This window comes from Thunnus albacares, chromosome 15 (assembly GCF_914725855.1).
Source record: "Thunnus albacares chromosome 15, fThuAlb1.1, whole genome shotgun sequence".
Taxonomy (NCBI): Eukaryota; Metazoa; Chordata; class Actinopteri; order Scombriformes; family Scombridae; genus Thunnus; species Thunnus albacares.
In genome coordinates, this window is record NC_058120.1 from 6371904 (window position 1) to 6388557 (window position 16654).

A 16654-nucleotide genomic window follows, 5' to 3' on the forward strand; every position below is an offset into this window, starting at 1 on the left:
GCAGAGAACAATATTTAAATAACAGGGTTCCTATAGCTTAAAGCAAGTTAGATTTAAGACTTTCTAAATACTACTAGGAATGAAATTTGAGACCAAATTTACACCAAAATTGAAGAAAAAAAACAACATCAATTACTTAGGGACAGGGACAATTATGCCCAAATGTTAATTGTAACATAAAACATGACTTTTTTGGTCCAGTGAAAAAGTTAGATGATCTGCTTCAAATGTTGAAAAAATGTAACACTTTGTAGAGTAGAAAACATAGGAAAAATAACATAAAACAACATAAAATTAGGGGTGTGAATCTTTGGGAATCTCACAATTTGATTTGATTCTGATTCTTGGGTGTCTGATTCGATTCAGAATTGATTCTCAATTCAAAACTGATTGTTGATTGAATGAATGAATAGAAAAAGGGGCTCTATGCTCAGTCTCTTGCTCTACTAAACTATATGCCATACCATTCACTGGTGCCCTTAGTCCACTGAAGTAAATATGAACATAACTGGCAATTAAGATAAATGGTCTGCAGCCTTTTTGTTTTAAAAAGTTAACTGCATCAATGAATTAATTCATTCATTAATTTGAAAGCATCTTACAGTCTCCTGCCTGTATGACAATAACAAACTGAGGGGGAGGAGGAGTGCTCTGCTGTGTTGTTATTAACGTCATGTCTCCAGCAGTGAAGAGCAGCCTCTCTGCTGCAATCCAGGGAAAGACATTGCTGTCCACGCTGAGATTTGACATTGCATTGCAACATAAAAAAATTTTTTAAAAAGCATTCCTAAAATCCTACTTCCCATTTAGCATTTTTAAGACTTTTGAAAGAGACATTAAGACATTTTAATACCAATAAAGGCCTTGTTTTTAGATTAATGAATTCGAGGCCTTTTAAGACTTTTTAAGGATCTGCTAGAACCCTTTCTAAGAATAGGTGAGGTTTGGCCTGATGGTGGCTCTACAGGAAAGGTCACAAGGTCACCAAAATCAACGTGTTTATTCTTGTTGGGACCATGAATGTACACAAAAACTTTTGTTCGTTTCAAATGAAGGGGTCAAGGATGAAATACACTCAACTGGCCAGATAGTGGTGCTCGATTAAAGTCACCAAAATGGACAAATTCGTTTCGTGTGTCAGACAGATGGAGGTGATAAACCTGTGCTCCTTGTTGGAAGTAATAAGAGATTTCAATTCCATCACTTGTCAGGCTAATGAAAAATAATTACTAGTGTTTACATATTTTTCTTTCGTAATAGATTAATTTCACCTCATTTCAGGGTCATGGTTTTATGGGACACACCAATTGACTGCTAAACCCCTCCCCCAAATACATATTGTCCAATCATGGCTTAGCAACTGTAACTAGGCAAGGCAGACATGTCAAGCTTTGGCTGCATTAGTACCAAGTCCAGAGAACATTATTAACTAACTACATTATTTTGTGGATTTACAGATTACATTTAGCTGTGTTCATGACTAGCATCCACAGTGTAGTACTCCCCCACTGTGTGGAAGCTGGTCATGGATTTGATACAGTGACACATTGGTTAGTCCTCATCCTAAAAGCATTTTCTCCTGTAATATTATAAGTGAAAACATACAGTTTTGAAAATACGAAGTGTGTAAGCTAAGCAGCCAAACAGGGTTATGTTGGAATGAAATAATGGTGTTCAGAAAGAAAGGGAAAAAACCAGGGTGGATTAAGGCCGTATTCAGACCATATCAGGTGTTGCTGCGCACCGCTGCAGGGTTGTACGATGATGTGCGGGGATGTGGGTGTCTTTATTTGTGCTCTAGAAAGTTACTGCTGTGAAACAATTTGATATTTTTTTTTATTGATCTGATTCACTGCTTTCTTACCAGCTCCATCTCTTCATTCACTTTTTTTAAAATGAGTTGGGAAACCGACAGCAAAGCCTAACTTTTCCATTGATGTCATCACAGCGTAAAGTCTGTGTTCCCCCGCTATTGGCCAGCGGGGGAACACTACTGCGCATATTCAGTGGGCCGCACAACCCTGAAGCAAACCCAGAAGCTAGAAACTTTTTTTGGCGTAGGACTGAATGGACGCCAATTTTAGTCCGGTATCCAGCTCCTATAGTACATCCATGGCCACAACACTGTAGAGAGCGAACATGGCACCCACCAGACGGAAGTTTGACGTCAAATTTAAAGAGAGAGTTTTGCAATATGCGGAGGAAAACTAAGGAGCAAAAACTGCAAGACATTTTGAGACTGACACGAAAAGAATCAGATACTGGAAAAAAAAACAGAAGCGTGAGCTGCTGTTAACTGACAAGAGGAGAGCACGGCTAGCTGGAGGTGAGAGGAACAAAGTTAGCTTGGAGCTAGAGAGACAGCTGATTGATATTTGATATTTGACTGTGCTGTTAACTGGCTATTAATGTTTATATCCAGCATAACGTTACCTCAGATTTGTATAATTTTTAACTGACAGTGGCCATATTTCCCCTGCAGTACTTGACCAGTCATACTTCACACAAGTTATATTGAAATGTTTGTGTAATGTTTCACAATAAAAGTCAGGAAACGAAGGCTTTTAATTTTATTAATAACATAATGCAGTAACAAGAAATTAATAGAGCAAACGGAAGCAGATCAGAAAACAGGGAGACTTTGTACTAAAATATGGGCAAATATACTTATCAAACAGAGGGAATTAGGAATAAAGGCCTCTCTCTAATATAAGCCTGCTTCCAATAAAGGCCTGGTACCCTCTGCAGTTGAGGTGGCCTAAATAACGGCCCAGCCACTATTAGAGAAAATACGGTAGGTAATAAAGGTCATTGGAGACAGCGTTGTCGAGTTAACTATAACTAGCTATAGCCTAGCTGATTAAATATGCTGGTGACAGTTGTAATTTCAAAATCAACATTCACCTGCTAGAAATGAGAAACTGCTATTGATTATCTCTGTCTAGAATTAACGACCCATTGCTTAAAATATTATTGAGAATTTTGAGTGGTAAATCTTCCACCGTTATGAATGCAAACTGCATATGTGCCATGTGAGAATGGAAAGCTTGACAGACATAGCAACAGTAAGGTGGACGGGGCTTGGTTAGCGCTCAGTTGAACCAGAAATGTTATTAATATGTGTCATAACAAAAAATCTTTTTTAAAGAAATCTCAGTGATAGCAGCATGTGAGTGATTAACTGGGTTTGTGTCAAATGCATGAATACAAAACAGAACAAGAAATGAGTCTGATAATTTATTGAAGAATAAGGATGCAGATGTGGGGGCGGGCTGGTTGAAGAACTCTGTGATCCTCTGAGATCTGGCATTGTGAAGTCTGGCCTGCTTGATGTTCCCTTCACCCTCCCACAAGAGAGACACAAGACTGACGAGGGAGGAGACGGGGAGGAGGTTGGTGGGAGTGCAAATAAATCACTCAGACTCACTGATTTGCATTAGTGTGTGTATATATATATAGATGTAAATGATTTAGATAGGTGGTGTACTATTGTGGTTTGTCTGCTGAACTTTAACAATGAAAATGTAGAACTGTCATCTCAATTCTCTCACAGACAGACAGGATAGACAGATGTTGTCATCATCATCATCAACAACAGAGAAATTGGATTCTCAGATATACAATCATTTCTCAGGCAGAGCTGTCCAGTCAGAAATTGGTTCAGTTAAACCTTAGTGGGAAGAGAACCAGTTTTTAATTCTTCCAGTTAGAATGTAAACTACAGTCTGGTAGCATAATAATGATACAAATGACTTTTTATCATCATGCATCCAGAGCCTTTGCTTCGACTATCTTAATCTCTAGGCTAGCCAGCTAACAGCTCTGTGGTCAGATTGACCAGTTTGAACCTGGTAGGTCAGCAAGGTTCACCTACAGGTTAATAAAGTTTATATTTTTAAAAGTTTATTTAATAAACATAAAATTTTGCTGCTACTGTCTTTGGAATCAACTGTGTCGGGATTTGCTGTGGTTGCTTGGAGCTGTTGGATTGATACATTTGATGAAATGGAAGTGTATCTGTTGCGTGACATATGTCAGCACCCCCTAGCTAGAGAGATTCAGAAAGCGCCCAGCTACACTACAGAAAAAAGTTGAGATAAGCTCAACTTTATGTGGAATGGGAACCCCAGCATTGAGTGTTTGGTGTGGTTGGAGATGGGGTAGATCCCACCTGGAAAGGATGGCACTGTTAGTTGTATTTATTGCCCATGCTATTCTTGCTATTCTTGCTTTTCTTTATGTTTCTTTATGATATAGATGTTGAGTGAAGAGGCATTTGAGCTGCGCCTTATTCGGCAGATGTGATCATAGTAGAGGCATGTAATTAGCTTATCTTGTGGCAATGATAATTTCAGTTTTTTTGTTTGTTTGTTCATTTGTGTCTTGTGAGTTGAAAACACTGTGCCCTCTTGATCCTTTTAAAATGTTCTAATGCTGTCTCTACGCTCCCTCATTTAGCTTTGATATTGATATTATTGATATTGTTCATTTAGTATTAAGGCTGTACTGCTGGGGGCGCTGGCCATTTGGTTTGCCGTGCACCTGCATGCAGATAAATATTGCACAACACTTAGAGGTGTTTGTTTGAAGTGATAGTGTGTGTGTGTGCGTGTTTGCATAATTTAAGGGGAACAAGTGGTAAAACAGAATTAGATAAAGGCTAGTCCTTTGATAGTCAGTCTGTTTTATTAATTATGATTTTGTGGTTGTGTAAGGAATAGTTCAGATTTTTATTTTTACCTACCTGTTGCCCAGAACCAGCACGGTATTTTAGGATCACAGTATTGTTGCTATTTTAGTTGCTTTGGCATTTCAGTATTTAATTTTGTAAAAATATAGTGCTCATCTAGTTTTATTGTAGTATTCTTACCATTCTTAATACATTTTATACAATTGCACTCAAAACCACATTTCTGTCTAATTTTCTTTACACTTATCTGTGTTATGACCTGTACATAGAAGCTAGTAGACTCATTTTAAAGTGCGGCTTAGTAGTGCCTTAGCCTCCAGTCAGGCAGGTCACAGAAGCACAGGGCTGTTTACCTCTCCATTCTCCTTTGTGAAATAACTTTAAACAAAATGAAGTGAAAGCTGATTGTCACAGACTCCAGGTTCTCTACGACGTGTATTTAACAAGCTGCAGAGACTGTTAAAAGAATAACGGTGTCTTAACAGAAATCGCTGAAGTTGTCGGTTCATTAGCATGGCGGCTATGTCAGAAAGCAATTGTCAAGTCAGAGCAGAGTATGTAAATTACACGCTCAACACAACACACACGAAGCTATAGATTCATGAGCAACCAGAGACTGCTGACTACTTTGTATCTGTATGTGTGAACGCGCCTCTAGTTTCGCAGCAGCGTGGTACAGCGGCATGTCCTGGCGGGAAGAGCAGCGGCGATATAAGCAGAGCTGACAGTAACTGAAAAGGTGGGGCTAATTATAAATAATGAGCTCTGTTGGTTGTTCCTCAACCACCATGTCAGCTACTGATATCATGAACCTCATCACATTCACACATTACTTTATTGGAGACTTGTAAAATCAATAAAATTGCAATTCACCACCCATGAGATTCATTAGCCTCCAGACACCTCCATTAACTTCCAGCTGTGTTTACCTACAGCTCCTAACAGAAATTTGAGGTGAAACACTCAGTCCATCATCTGAAACATCATGTGTCTTCTATGTCATTCAATTAGTATTTAAGTGGCTTGTTTAACCAATGTGCATGAGAAATAACTGAAAATGGATATGATCATGCCTATGGCAATCCATCCAATCTTGGAGGCAGACTGGGTGCATGCGGTAGTCTACAGTAATGAACACACTTAGTAATTGGATTCCTCATGGGAGAAAAAGAGAGGGTAAATAAAGCTTGTTGGCTGTGTGATTCAAACCAATGTGGATTTGAATTTGATAACAGAAGAAAACAGGGGCAAAGAAAAGAGCTTGGAGCATAGCATGATAAGCAATAAGTGAAAAGTAGAGGCGATATGGCAAATTAAGCTGTCTTCCTGACCGATTTCACTAAGCTCTATTAGATAAGTTTCCGTGGCTACATTCTGTTTTCATATCCGTAACAGGACAGATCAATGTTTATATAGCGCATGAACACAGGGTTCCAAACAGTTTCTGCTTGGCATACATGTGAAAGATGTGACTCAGGAGGTGAGGAGCTAAACTGAATGTTGTGGACTTGTTGAGATAATGGATGAGCCATTTCTCCTTGATGGTGAAAACATTTTTGTTGAAAACTTTTCAAGCTGCCAAATGTGAATCACATGTCTTGACATCTGTGATTGAGGTTACCAGAGGTTCAACACAGGTGGTAGTTTTAGCCCAAAATGAGACTGCAAAAATGATTTTCCTCTGCTGTAAGCAGATGGTGGACATTCAGAAAATGTTGAAATTTGTAGACCTACAGGGTAATACAAGCCATGTTGCTCTTTTAGTGCTAAAAATGCTATTTAGGTGCTAGGTTGCTCTTTAAAGTGCCAACACTTGATGCCAGAACACTCAATGTATGTACATTACACTCAACAATGTATTTTTAGTCCCAACTTCTCCTGCCTGCTTTGGTCACGTTCACACCTCAACACTTGTCACTCGTCTTGATGAGCTGTCTACATTGAAATGGCATCCTGCCTCTGGCTGAGATAACCAGAATCCATAAAGTCAAAACAGAGAAGTAGAAACAGATGGCGAACACTGTCAATGTGCAATAAAAGAAGCAATGATGGTGTTTGCCGTATTTTATCTAGATGGTATCCTCTGCTCAATTAGCCTCACTCGTCTTATTGTTTCCCTGTTTCCCGATCCTAAACATTGACTTGTGTCAAAAAGATCTTAGAAGGATTTAGAGGCTTTGATAAAGCAGCTAAAATAAACTGTTAGAAAAGTCTGTGTGATTTGTAAAATGAAATGAAATAAGGACTACAATTAGCCTATGTCCACCAAGAATACCCTCCCTCAAGCACTGAATCAGCCAATAGCAGGCCTCCAGAGCTGAGGGCTTGTCAGGGCTTCATCACATCAGTCCTCACAGCTTCTACTGACTATTCAGCATTCATTGTATCCAAGACTTTCATAATCAAGTATATTGAAACATGCAAGTTGAAAGCCTGTATGTTTCCCTTACTGTTATGTTGACAATGTCAGTTTTTGTTTACATTTTGTTTACATTCGGTGCCAATCACCAAAACACATTGTGTGTGTATCCTGGAGGTCTGACAGATGTGTTTTTTTTTATTTTTAAATCCTTCATAGCTAGTTTCCTTGCATGTTGCAGTCAGTTTAATGCCTTTGTTAGCCCATTGCTACACATCTGTCATTTAGCAGAATAGTGAGAAAGCATTGGCAGAGATGTTGTGTCACCTGCAAGCTTGCTTGCATGCATGCATGTGCGTCCTCATGTGCACACACAGTAAAAGCAAAATGGTCACCCACTCATAAAAACATTCCTCCATAATGCTGCTAGTGGTCAAAAACTCTACAGCAGTGTTTCCCCTATAATAGTACAGCCAACAAGAACCCCCGCCAGGCCAAAAAATAATTTTTTAAATGTCAAAAGTAACACCAAATATCCACTCATTCGCAAATCAATAGCATTTGGGAGCCGCTGAGCAGCGCTGTCTCGAAACGTGAGTTAACGTCTGTGTCGTTGCCTGGGAAACTGCAGGTAGCATAGCTGCTTTTAAGGAATAGGGCAGAGCATAAGCAAGTGAGTGGTTAAGCGAGAGAGCAGAGGAAAAGGTTAGCAGTAAGTTGTCAGGCTGGCGGTAAATGTACTGTACAGACTACAGCGTGTCAGTTAATAAATGCTGCAGCTTGTCAAGACCATGAAAAGTCACGTCTGTTGTTTCCCCAACAGCTGGAAAAGTGAAGGGGTTAGCTCCAAAGTTAGCAACAAGGGGTTAGCCTAGTTTGACGATGCTAAACAGATAAATAGAAAACAGAGAAATGTGTAGCTGCGTGCCAGGCTAAACCTCTCAACCTAGGGGAAACACTGCTACAGGGTAGATGAATATAATAACCATGTTAAGTGATACTCTGTGAAGATCTTTTTGTAAAATTTGTAGCTATGTAAATCAAATACATGTTTCTGAGAATGCAGAGGTTGACCTAAAAATCAAAAAATGATACATTTACAATCATATTGATTTGTTATTTTGTCATATTACACTTTTTATAATTGACATAGATATTGTTCCTATGAACATTAAATAATCACACTAACATGAACATTTGATTGCATTCAGGCTGAATCCGTCATGTCAAGATTTATTCATATTGTATGGGTAGTGTGTGTATTTGGAGAGACCTTGTTATCATTATACTTTCTAAAATATGTAGCTGCTGCCTCTGCTGGTCACTCCTAACTCACTTAAGAGAGCTCTTGGGCCCTCTTAATACATTTTGGAGTTGAAACCAAGCACCAACCCTTAGGAATGTTTATGCATGGCACTTATTCTTAATTTTAAAAAAAATTGCACTTAGCATTTTGACTCACTTAGAGATACTTATACATACTGGCCTGGGAAAGATATCCTGCATCACAGGAAGCACTGACAGTAGCAGAGCCTGACACTGGCGTTTAATTTATTTATGTACAAGACTTTCCATAAATTATAAGTATAGCCATGTAATCATAATTTTGTCCAGGCTCAGAAAATCAAATATTCTGCTTTTTCATTAATCCCCAAATGTTTCTTTCACTTAGGCCCAGAACATATGCTCAAATCTAATACAATTAGAATAGAACCAGCTTTCCAAATAAGTCCCATTGAAACGTCGCCCAAATTAGACTCCAGCTTTGGTGACTGTCTTTCATATCACATTAATACTGGTGCAGCACAGTGAAACGATGGCATAACTGCTGATTAGAATGGTGTCTTTCCACATGAGCGCGACAGGAAGCACACGCTGGCAGTTTTCTAATCGCTCTGTGCACCGTCGCGTGGGATTACGGGGATGAACTATTTGCTCCGGATGAAAATTGAGGTAAATCAATTTTCCATTTTCTTTTAGGACTTCACTTCTATCTGGTGTCAAGCTAATGACAACGTGAGCCACTGGGACAGGAGTCATTCATCAAAGACGTTTAAAAGCAAACGCCGAGCCGGCTTCTCTCTCTCCGCTCATTAGTTCAAACAAAATTACTTCTGAGGAGAGCTGCTTGCAGCTATCATGCCCTGCTTGCACGAGGGGGGGAGAAGAATGAATGAATGAATTGCATAAACACGGTCGCCCCCTGGTTTGACATGATTATAATTATTTTCATAGTGAGCCCAAAGCAAACAAAAGTCAAACATTCAGTCTTTTTAGTCTGAATGTGCAGATGAGTGATGCACTTTATGAGCGGTCAGGGCTTCACTGGATTCTTATTAGAGTTTCAAACAGTTTAAAAGTGTACTCAGGTTCATTCTAGCCAGTAAGCGTTTGTGAGGTAAAGTGCTCTTCTTTTCAAAGTGTTGCTGTCTAGAGGAAACCATGTACAGACTGGTAATTAAAGGTCCAGTGTGTAGAATTCAGTGGCATCTAGCAGAATGGACTTGACAGAAATGGAATACAATATTCATAAGTATGTTTTCATAAGTGTATAATTCCCCGGAAATAAGAATTGTTGTGTTTTTGTTAGCTTAGAATGAGCCCTTCATATCTACATAGGGAGCAGGTCCTCTTCCACGGAGCCTGCCATGTTTCTACAGTAGCCCAGCGTAGACAAACCAAACACTGGCTCTAGAGAGGGCTTTTCACATTTTTTGCAAGTTTCACAGCCACCATAGGTTCTCCTATACGCTTAGAAAGGGAGGGTGAGTAGGGGTGTATTCATTTGTTTGCAATCTGCAAACTTACCACTAGATGCCACTAAATCCTACATACTGGTCCTTTAAAAGAAAAACTTAAGAAGTACACAAGTGGAGAAAGATGACAAATGCAGATGCCTTCATACAGGGCATGAGGGTCACTGAATGGGTAAATGAGTATGAAAATGATGTGAATCATATACTATAGCCCTCACGGTCACCAGATCCCAACCCTGTTGAACACAGACTTGACACACATGAGAAGCATTGAAGCTATTCTGGAGGCTCATGAAGACCCAACACCTTACTTTCTAATACACCCTAATGCTATCATTCTACTAATTTCCACCCATTCTGTTTTTCTAAACTAGGTGAAGATAAACCAAATGATTAAAGTGGATATAGAGCAGTCAATGAAGTTAACATAATTTAGATTTCCACTCTAATCAACAATTATATAACAAACATGACAAATATAAACCTATAAAAGAAAAGAGAAACCCTGTGCAAACCTCCAAAGAAACATTTCTTACCGTGACTTCACGTTTTCCATAGCAGTTAGTCAGGCTCACACTTCAGACACTCCAGACTTTAGACTCCATAGATGAGATAATCCCCAGACGTTCCTCAATTATCTTCCTCACCATCATCTTGTTTCTTCTTCTTGCAATGCATGCAATAAAGTTTTAGCCTTTTAAAAAAATATCGTAGCCATCACGAACTAATGTAAGGCACAATAATTTGGGTTGAAAAAGTAAGATATTGTTCCAAAAGTAAATTATTGTGTGAGTGTTGACCGTCTGAACATCCATTAGGAAATAACTGGAGGTCTGACTTGTTTTTGTTGTTTGCTTTTTTACCACCCCAGAATTGGCTCACAACTAAATAAGCATTTTTTATTGGCAGATGTCAGATCTACCTGTTTACGACACAATGGTTTTATTCATGACCAACATGACCATAACAATCAACAATATCACTAATAGCAATACCAATAGTAGCGGCAGTAGGCCAAATAATATATTTATGCATATGGCGATTTTTCTGTATTTCAGTGTAGTCTAGCTTTTGCCTTTTACTGAACATATATTTTAGATGCTATCAGTTGATAATCAGTCTCTAAAACTAGCACTAGTAACTATTATAGCACCTTGAAAAATAGAAAAATCAAAGTAAAGACCAGAATAGAAACTAGACATCAATAAAAAGATAAGATATGATTTCAAACAGAGCCCAGAAACACTTCACTGTCTTCACTGGACAACAGAACCAACAATCCCAATGACGTCACTCCAAAATGTCGGCTTGCTAGGTAGATAGCTAGGTAGAAATTACAAAAATAAATTTGTCATATCTGTGGTTTTAACAACTTTTTAAAATCTGATTTTAGGTAAGGTGTTTTTCTAATGCAGATGGGCACTACAGGTACCAAAACATGTATGTTTCATGTCCCCCTTAAATGCTCCTCTATGGGTTGAGAAAATCAGCCTACTTCCTAAAACCCATTAAAACCACTGGACTATCTCAAAGAATCCATTGACATGAAATCCAAAGTGGTGATCCAGTGATTTAGCACTGTATTTCCATAAAGTTGGAGGGTTTATGAAAGAACATTTTTAAAAGATCATTTGAAAAAGAATACTCAAAAGGAGGTGTTCAGATATCCTGAGTGTGAATCCATGCATACATTTATTCAGCATTGTTCAAACTCCAAAAACACTGAATTCCACACTTCAAGTTTATTTGTAGAGCACATTTTATACGAAAAAATTAAAATGCAAACAGAGAAATAAATCCTAGATAGGCAAATAATTAACTACATGGTGAACAGTGAAGAGTGCTTCAGGCTAAGTCAGGGTAGTGGAGAACATAAAAGTTTTTAACTTGGATTTAAAGGTAGTCAAAGTCAGGTTAAGTCTTTATATTCCAGCTCTGCATAGTAACTATGTGTGTCTCCATAGTGTGGACTCTGGGAACAGTGAGATGACCACTAGCAGAGGACTCAAGAGGCCAAGAGGGTTCAAATGGTAAAAGACAATCATGACTGTATTTTGGTCCTAGGCCACAGAGAGATTTATAGACAAGTAATTTAAGCTCTATGAATCACTGGAATCCAGTGACCTGAGAACTGGCATATGTTCAGGTACTCATCTTTGTTAGGACTCTAGAAGCAGCATTCTGAATGAGCTAAAGTTACATCCAAAAACTATTAAAAACATATCAATGAGCCACATTGCTGCACTGAGTGACATGTTCCTTCATCACGAAGGGTTTGGGCACGGTAGTTTGTTCAAAAACAGCTCCAAAGACTAGCAGCAGCGATCATGTTTTCCCCAGAGAGTAGTTCTTTGTAAGGCAGGCAGCATTGTGCATGCACAGGAACACAGTTCCATTTACAATGCCTCACTAGCTTGTTGTGCTACACTATATATCTGCCTTACATGGAACTATTGAAAAATGTCAGAAAAATGTTTTAAAGTTGCCCATCAGAGTTTCTCAGAGCCCAAAGTGACATCTTTGAATTGCCTCCTCTGTCTATCCAATAGTCCATATTCCTAAAATATTCACTATACTATTATATGAGAAAACAAAAAGCAGCAAATCCTCACTTTGAGGAGTTGTAATAAGCATATGTCTCAAACGATTAATGGATTATCAAAATAGTTGCTAATTTACTTTCTGTCAATCAACATCATAAATCAACTAATCATTTCAATTGTAGTCTCATGTCCAATCCAAAATAACCCTGATGACATTATCCAGACTTATTTTCCCAGTCCTTAGAAAGCTCCATTAAAGCCACAGAACCACAAAAGTTCTCTTTGTGGCAAGTAAACTGATCCTTGTGTGTAATATCAGTGGAATACCCCTTTAAAACATCAGTTTTCTTTGTTAATGAAAAGCTAGACAGGTTGCATAAAGAGAGTGTCCATCACATTTCACATCAGGTCCACGATAAAAGTCAGGACTTGGCTAGAGCTACTGGCTGAGCCATCCAATAGTTTAGTTTGCAGTTTAATTTATTTGAGATGTATGTATGATTGAGAGTAGTCTGAGAGTGGAGTGTGTGTGAAGATGCTCTGGTATTTAAACAAGAGAAAAACAGTCAGGGACAGGCTGAAAATGCATCACATTTCGACATAATGGCACTGACCTTTGGGTCAGAATTAAGTCATATTTGCCTGACAGTGAACAACTCAGCACATGTTTAATTTAAATTAAGGCCTTTCTGTGTAACACTTGTCAAGTGAGACTATTAAATAAAACTCTGTTGAACAATGAAAGAACTTCTCATTTAACCAAACAAGTAGATGGGTTTAGGCACTGGGAGTCAGGAGGTAAATTATATATTCATGAAGGTTTTGTAGCTACTTTATTGGCTTTAGGCTAGACCTCACCAGCAAGCCCATAAACTTAGTTTGACAGGCCCCATGTAAAGCAGCGGGAGCAGGAATAAGCCTCTCACTACTCATCCCTCCTTTACTGCCTGGAACCTTCTGGATCACAACAACAGCAAGTGCAACATGAAGCAGCTGATATGGAGATCAGCTCCCAGGGAGGTTAAGCTGTGAGTAACCACATCTACCGCTCTGCATTTATGGGTTGGAACAGAATGAAACTTTGAAGGGGAAAATCCTCCTGGAAGTCAAATTGCAGAAAAATATTTCTAATGTCTTGTAAAGTTTTGTCAGTATTTGTCAGTATTTTTTAAACATGAACAAGTCTCTCAGGATGGTATGATGCAGACAGACATGCCAGGAGACAAAATCTGAACTCACAGTGCCTGGAAGTCAGACTGTGTATACTTAGGAAATTTGAGACAGTTTGAGCCCTTACACTCCAATGAGTTTCACTTAATATCAGAAATCATGACACCAGAAGTTCTGAATCAATAAATGTGCATATCTCTCACTCTTTGGGTATGTCTTTTAAACTTAAATAGACATGCAGGAACTGACTGTCTTCTTTCAAGCTTTAGATTAGCCTGGTTGTTCTCCAAATGTGCGGTTGCTACAAGATCAATAACATACCGTACATAAATACCACTTGGTAGATGTTCAAAAAAGCATAAAAACATCACTGAACCAACACCCCTCATGGCTCACTTGCCCATTTGCCAAATTGGAGGCATTTTTTCAATGAACACAAAAACTTTGTATCATGCTGGTCAAGCTAAAGCTAAGACTCAAACTCAGCTGAGACTGTACTTTGGCACAGTAGGTGCTTTAAGCTAAGTGCTAACGCCAGCATGCTAAAATACTGACAATGACAATGCCAGTATGCTTATATTTAACTGTATGTATGCGTATGTGTTTACAGATCAAAGTTATTACAATCCATCATGAGGGTGAAATGAATGTCTACATCAAATTTCGACAGTCGAGGCATTCCACTCATGACTGGCACTGTAGGAAAAATCAGTGTGAAGGTTTTATCATTTGGGGGCCATAAATGTCTGTACCCTATGTCGTGGCTATCCATCCAATAGCTGTTGGGAAATTTCTGTCCAACCAAAGTGGTGGACTGACCAACTAACATTGTGTAACCCGGGTCATAAAGAGTTAACAACACAGAAGTGCATTAGCCAATCAGAGCGCAGGTCCGCAGCACCGTAGGCAAGCTACACAGCGTACGCTAGTCAGACGCTGGGTGACACTGTTGAGGAAGGACCTACCGCTGAATGGTAAAAATATAACTCAGATAAAACAGTAAAAACACCATATAATGTTATCAAAACAGAACGGTAACAGCCTGTACTTTGTTGTAAGCTCATACAGGTGTGTGTGTGAGAGGCTGCTCACTGAAACCTGCCGAGTGACTCAGAGGAACTCCTGAATTGGTGAGTCGTAGTAAAAGTAAACAATTGACAAATAGACAATGCTGCGCTACACGATGCTAGGCTAAGCTGGCTAGTTCAAGTGAATCAGCCTAGAGCTAACAAAAATTAGCATTTAGTGCTGAACAGTACAATTAGCTGACTGTTGTAGAGCTCCACTAAAGTAACACTGTTTGACAACTCAACTGGAAAAAATATAAAGATGTGACATGTAGAGTATTTAATTGCTCAATGTTTTCTGTGGCTGGTAAAGCTACTGAACTTTTTAATACTGAAGAAACATACCAAGTTATGTTTTATCACGTATTATACTTCATTGATATAGTGAATCTGATTTAAAAAGAACAGAGGACATAAGAATATAAAGTGTAAAGTTCACACTGTTGGTCTATAATTCATGTAATATTGTTTTAATTTAAAAATACCAGGTTAAGAAAAAAATAGTAATTTAGTTCATTTTACCCAGAAATTCATTTACTGTAAAGGTTATTTAAAATATGTTGATTGTTTACATCATATGTATTCATTTTGTTGAGGTTTAAGGAATTAATCATTCCTGACAAATCAGAATGGCAATTGATTAATGATCATTTCTGGCCATGTCAATGACTGCAGGTCAGGTTTTTTGAGTTGATTTGAAGATGATGGCGAGCCAAACCAGACGAGACCATTAGATCCCTGGATTGAAGATCCCTGAACCGAGAGCCCAGAGCCGAGAACTGTCAACCTTACCTCTCTCCTGCCACGGCGGTAGGGTAAACATCTTACTGCACAAGGCCAGCACCACTTTCATGCTCAACCCCCAGCCCCATTTGCACAATCCAAAGTCCCAGACTCTGACTTTACTCTTTATTTTTTGACTTGACTTGGAATAGACACTTACCCTCTTCATTCTTCTTCAAACGCATTCCCTGTGTCTGTGGAAGGACCGAGCCATAACCAGCACTGGTTTAAATGAGTGGACTGAGTAGTCATACTATTGATATGGTGTATTATTGTACCTTGGTTAAAGTGATTTTGTTATTGCTAGAGCAGTGAATAGTGAACTGTTGCAAGGATTATATGTGTTGTGAAGTGATTATATTGAACAGGATATGGTTCTGATATTGTTACCTAACTAACGTTGGATCCAGATATTGAGAATTTAGTTAACCTATAGAAGGGTGCACCCAGTCAAAACAGAAAAGTGGTTGAAAAGAACTCAGTGGTTCAAAACCAAAAGAAAAAGTGACAGAAGAAATAATTTGTTGCTGAATTCAAACTGAGATATCTTTGTGGAATTTAACGATTTATTGAACTTGAAGTTTTTTAATTTATTTTGTTTATTTTCAAAAATAATACACGGTACCAGTTTACAGCTTCTTGTCTCGTGTGGTCATTTAATGTTGCAAATAGCCATTTCTGCCTCCTGTCTGAATCTAGTATCCTCTGATTCTGGTCCAAAATTGTTAAAATCCTTACTAAATAGTAGTGTTAGGAGCCAAGTGCTATAATTGCCATCCCTAGAGCCACGCTGCTATTGTTGCTAAAAGCTCTAATGCAAACTCTAAAGATGCATGGCATTCAACAGGAGAAGTGTTATCAATTTACTTTATGTTTTTTCACTTTCTAGTGTGCCATAACAAATCATCTCACTCCCATGAATGTGTATTGCTGTGATGCAAACAGATGATCTTGAATATGGATGATACAGTCTAGGAATGTGCAGAGAGCCCAGTATTTGTATTTGTATCTGTATTTGTTGAGGCAGCAAAATTATTTACATTTGTATTTGTATTCAAATAAAAGTAGAAATAGGCGTTAAAAATCCAGTTTTTTGTTTTTTTTAAATATACTTTTAATTTTAGGATATTAAGTGTTAAAATAAGTGTTTATGAATAAATTATCTTATAAAGGAGGTCCCCACACCGGGTCTCAAACTCGAGCCCCCCAGATCATAGATAACTGCACTGACTCCTGAACTAAACCAAGCAAGTGCATTGCCAATGTGCCGACAGGCCGCTACTTAT

At 38.5% G+C, this 16654-nt stretch overlaps 1 long non-coding RNA gene across 5 annotated transcripts; it reads left to right on the forward strand.

Moving 5' to 3' along the window:
- The first annotated feature begins 2037 nt into the window (after positions 1 to 2037).
- Positions 2038 to 16002, forward strand: LOC122998788. Of its 5 annotated transcripts, none has more exons than XR_006407506.1 (4): positions 2038 to 2326; positions 3216 to 3392; positions 11770 to 14648; positions 15261 to 16002. It is a non-coding gene; the product is annotated as an uncharacterized LOC122998788 (long non-coding RNA). The 5 variants fall into 5 exon arrangements; XR_006407507.1 differs by having other exon boundaries at positions 3247 to 3392; XR_006407508.1 differs by lacking the exon at positions 3216 to 3392 and having other exon boundaries at positions 11770 to 14492; positions 14578 to 14648.
- Positions 16003 to 16654: the final 652 nt, after the last annotated feature.